The 5,398-nt window shown below is 47.3% G+C and overlaps 2 pseudogenes; both read left to right on the plus strand.

Annotated features, from left to right (window-relative positions):
* The first annotated feature begins 603 nt into the window (after positions 1-603).
* LOC107184064 lies at positions 604-1,793 on the plus strand (annotated as a pseudogene).
* Positions 1,794-3,937: 2,144 nt separating this feature from the next.
* LOC102752486 lies at positions 3,938-4,939 on the plus strand (annotated as a pseudogene).
* Positions 4,940-5,398: the final 459 nt, after the last annotated feature.

Here is a 5,398-nt window from a genome sequence, read left to right on the forward strand (position 1 = left end):
CCCACCTCCCGCCTTGCTCGCTGGCCCAACCCCTGGACTCACCAGTGACCTTGAGCAGGTCAGAAATCTGCCTCTGGGTCCTTCCTTCCTCCAAGGCCCAGCGGAGAACCAGCCTCAGTCTAGAGTGCTCCTCTGCTCTCTGGGATCTGTGGACTTGGGGGAGGTCGGGGCCCTTATATAGGGTGGAACCACGCCCACTTGGAAATTCCCTGGGCGTGTCCCCAGTCACTCTCAGAGGGGCGGGCTAGGGTGGGAGCCAATGGGGGCTGGGGGCGTGACCGGCAACACCCTTGAGGAGGAGGGGTCACAGGTCCTGTCACTGATCCTCCTACCCATCCCTCTCCATATACAGCATGGATATGGTATCTCATGGATATGGTATCTGGAGGGTGCGTTTCAGTAGAAGGCTGCAGTTGCCCCTTCTGAAGAGGAATCTAATGTGAAAAAGAGTTCTCAGATTTTAACTTGGGCTGATTAAGATCAACATTCTATCCCTATAAAATTACGACTATCCCCTTTACATTCTGGGGATGAGATATCTTGTCTCAAATGGGAGTTCTATTATATAGCCCCAGTGATAGAGTAACATCATGGATCTTAGACATGGGATTTAATCCAGAAAAGGGATTAGGAAAAAAAGGTAATACTTCACACTCCTCAATAGGATTTATAATTGGGGCCATTGCCCTTAGGACTGCTGATCCCATAGTCTGGAAATCATCACAACCAGCATGGGTTGAGCAATGGCCCTTAACATCTGAAAAAATATCAGCAGCCCGACAATTAATTGATCAGCAATTAGCAGAGGGACATATAGAGCCATCAAATAGTCCCTGGAACACACCCATATTTGTAATAAGAAAGAAATCAGGCAAGTGGAGACTTTTGCAAGATCTAAGAGCCATAAATGCCACCATGGAAGATATGGGCTCCTTACAACCTGGATTGCCCTCCCCTGTGGCAATTCCACAGGAGTATTGTGTTGTTGTCATTGACTTCCAGGACTGTTTTTTCACTATACCTCTTCACCTGGCTGATTGTCAAAGGTTGGCATTCAGCATACCATCAGAAAACTTTAAACTGCCTTATCAGAGATATCAATGGAAGGTTCTCCCACAAGGGATGAAAAATGGTCCTACATTATGTCAAAAGTTTGTAGATCGGGCATTACAAGTTATTAGAAAGAAATTTTCAGATCTATATCTTATTCATTATATGGATAATATTTTACTAGCTCATAAAGATCGGGCTACTTTACAGGAAATTCTTGCTCAGACTGTCCTTGCTTTAGAAGAGCATGGTCTAAAAATAGCCCCAGAAAAGATTCAGACTGAACCTTCTTTTTCCTACTTGGGGCAGAATATTACATACCTCTACTATCACCCGTCAGCCTTTACAATTAAGGGAAGATCATTTAAACACATTAAATGATTAACAGAAACTATTAGGTGATATCAACTGGGTCAGGTCATCTCTAAAAATAACCACTCTTGACTTAAAACCTCTATTTGACATTTTAAAGGGAGATTCTAACCCTAAGTCTCCCCGACAATTAACTGTAGGAGGAGAAAAGGCTATAGCAAAAATAGAACAGGCCATCTATAAACAGCAACTACAGTATCTAGATTATTCCAAATCTTGGACCTTAATTATTCTAGCCACTAAATATTCTCCTACAGGAATGCTTATGGCAGGAAGGACCATTAGAATGGATACATTTACCTGTCACTCCTAGGAAGATCGTAACATCCTATTCCTCCCGAGTGGCCACTCTCATTATCACAGGTAGATGATGCAGTATCAAACTTCTTGGAAGAGAAGTTACTGAGATAATAATACCTTATAAAAGAGAACAATTAGACACACTGTTACAATTTGAAGAAGAGTGGAAAATAGCTATAGGTAACTTCCCAGGACAAATTTTACATCATTTGCCAAGATCTCCTATATTGCAATTTCTCTCCCTACATCAGTTTATATTTCTTATTAAATGTTCAAAAGAGCCATTATCACCTCCTGCCTCCTTAGTATTCACAGATGGTTCCTCTAATGGTAGGGCAGTAATCATTGACTCAATAACCCATGTTCAACAAACCCTAGAAACGTCAGCTCAGAGAACAGAGCTGTTGGCAGTCATTTATGCTTTCAAACAATTGCAACAGGTTCCCTTTAACTTGTACACTGACTCTCAATATATAGTTAAATTATTTCCTTATATTGAGACCACCTCTCTCCCACAAGGAAGAACAGCCATTTTCTCTTTGTTCATTTATTATCGCATATCTAGAGAAGCTGCTCGAAGTATTGTGCGTGACTGCGGCCATTGTCCTACTCATTTTCCTAGCCCTGCTATTGGAGTTAATCCTGTGACTTATGGCAGATGGATATTACTCATGTCCCATCTTTTGGCAAACTTTGCTATGTGCATGTTTGTATTGATACATTTTCTCATGTTATCCTTGCTTCTGCACGTACATGAGAAGCCCTTAAAGATGTAAGTCAACATTTATTCCAATGTTTTCCTACCTAAGAATATCAAGGGCACTTATCACAGACAATGGGCCTGCCTATACCTCTAGAGCTTTTAAAAACTTATGCTCTACATTCGGCATCACACATACTACAGGAATACCCTACAATCCTCAAGGCCAACCAATAGTAGAAAGGGCTCACCAAACTTTAAAAACACAAATGAAAAAATTACAAGAAAATGAGTTTAAATATTCCTCTCCTCATCATGTTCTACAACATACTCTATTTGTAATTACTAAATGTAGTTTCTGAGGGAAATTCCCCAATGTACAGACATTTGAACCCTGATCTAACTAAACCTAAAGCCCTCGTCAAATGGAGAGACTTGCTTACAGGAGCCTGGAAGGGACCTGATATACTTTTAACCTGGGAGAGAGGATATGCTTGTCTATTTCCACAGGACGCAGACTCAGCTGTGTGGCTTCCAGACTGTCTAGTCCGACCTTATGCCTCACCGCCCTCTGTCTCTGCCTCACCCTCCTCCCCGGTATCATCCATATCGGCTGACCCAGAGAGCACAGCTGACTTTTCCCGCGACGCAGACACCACCATCAAGTGGGGCCCTGATGGACCCTTTGATCCAGCAGTTCAACACGCTGACACTTTGGGGAGCCCGTCGCCAGCAACGCTGCCCACTAGCCAGATCAACGAGGACAACCAAACCACCGACTTGGGGACAGCTGAAATCCCTTGACTGAAGAGGCCAGCACCCTCCTACAAGAACAAGGCTCCGTGTGCACTCCATCCACTGTGTTTATAGCTATGCTCGCTATCATTGCTTGCCAGTCTTCTTCCGAGTCTTAAACAACGCAATCCAAGAGGTGCCGCTGATTTACACTCGCTGTCATTTAAAAAATAAAAATGGGGGAATTTGCCAGAAGCTGATCCACCCTTGCTGCTTGACACAGTTGCTGCAGGGAAGACACATCTGCACAGCTTATGTTTCAAGGGACCTGGCGTATATGGCATGTTTGCTCCCCCTCTTAAGGCTATGTGTTTTAACCAGGACCACCTCCCGGAGAAAGGTTGTTTCCCCAGGTGAGGATTTTTCCCTGGAGTTAGGGAGGGAATAAAACCCCTTAACTAAGTGCCAGGCGGGTAATTAATCACGTTAACTATGAAAAATCACCCTTAAGCTACATAATCTTGACTTGGGATAATCTCCTTCAGTTACTTCCTTGTATCTTAATAGAACAATAGGGTAACCTTGGAATGGAGATAAGAAACGCCCTAACCTTTGGAATAGAATTCATAGGATTAAAATCAACTGGTATAAATACAGATGTCACAAGACAATAAACACAGAACTTGTCTGGAGATCCTGGCTACAGAACCTGGCTAGGCTTCTGGTCCTCTGAGGATAAATCCCAGCGCTGTTAACTTAGAGGTGCCCAGGGGGCGGGCAGGGAGTTGGGGTGGGAGCCGCGGCATTGGGTGTTCCCCCTGCTTAACCAGCCTTGGGTCCTCCTCAGGTCTTGGATGTGCTAGCGCCTCTGACCGAGGCCTGCTAACCAGCCTCTCCTGGGTCTTCGCCTGCAGGTCCTGCTCTCGCTTGCTCCCTCCTCCTGCTGCTCTTCCTCCCCCTGCTCCCAGGACCTCAGGATGGCTGTGCAGGGCACACCGCGCTTCCTCCTGACCTTCGATTTTGACGAGACCATTGTGGACCAAGACAGCGACAACTCAATCCTGCATGCCGCGCCGGGCCAGGGGCTGCCAGAGAGCCTGCGCGCCACCTACCGCGAGGGCTTCTACAACGAGTACATGCAGCGGGTCTTCAAGTACCTGGGCGAGCAGGGCGTGCAGCCATCGGACCTGAGTGCTGTCTATGAGGCCATCCCCCTGTCCCCGGGCATGGGCGACCTGCTGCAGTTTGTGGCCAAGCAGGGAGCCTGCTTCGAGGTGATTCTCATCTCGGATGCCAACACCTTTGGGGTGGAGAGCGTGCTGCGCGCCGCTGGCCACCTGGGCCTGTTCCGCCGCATCCTCAGCAACCCGTCGGGGCCGACGCGCGGGGGCTGCTGGCGCTGCGGCCCTTCCACGCGCACAGCTGCGCGCGGTGCCCCAGCAACATGTGCAAGCACAAGGTGCTCAGCGACTACCTGCGCGAGCGGGCCCAGGACGGCGTGCACTTCGAGCGCCTCTTCTACGTGGGCGACGGCGCCAATGACTTCTGCCCCATGGGGCTGCTGGCCTGCGGCGACGTGGCCTTCCCGCGCCGGGGCTACCCCATGCACCGCCTGATCCAGGAGGCACAGAAGGCTGAGCCCAGCTCGTTCGGCGCCACCGTGGTGCCCTGGGAGACCGCCCATGAGGTGCGCCTCCATCTGCAGCGGGTGCTGAAGGTGTGCTGAGACAGCGGCCTGTAGGGAGCACCCCGATCAGGAGTGAGGAAGGGAGATCGGGAAAGGCATTCTAGTTTTTGTTGTTCTTTTTTAAAAATTAAATCTTTATTGTTCATATTATTACAGTTGTTCCTCTTTTTTTCCCCCATAGCTCCCCTCCATCCGGTTCCCACCCTACCTTCGGTCCTTACCCTCTCCCCCCCCCACTGTCCTCATCCATAGGTGCAGGATTTTTGTCCAGTCTCTTCCCGAACCCCCCACATACCCTTTCCCCCTCCCCAGAATAGCCAGTCCATTCCCTTTCTATGCCCCTGATTCTATCATATTCACCAGTTTATTCTGTTCATCAGATTATTCACTTGATTTTTAGATTCACTTGTTGATAGAAGTATTTGTTGTTCATACTTTGTATTTTTACCTTTTTCTTCTTCTTCCTCTTCTTAAAGGCTACCTTTCAGCATTTCATATAATATTGGTTTGGTGGTGATGAACTCCTTTAGCTTTTCCTTATTTGTGAAGATATT

This window comes from Myotis davidii, unplaced genomic scaffold, assembly GCF_000327345.1.
Source record: "Myotis davidii unplaced genomic scaffold, ASM32734v1 scaffold419, whole genome shotgun sequence".
Classification (NCBI taxonomy): domain Eukaryota; kingdom Metazoa; phylum Chordata; class Mammalia; order Chiroptera; family Vespertilionidae; genus Myotis; species Myotis davidii.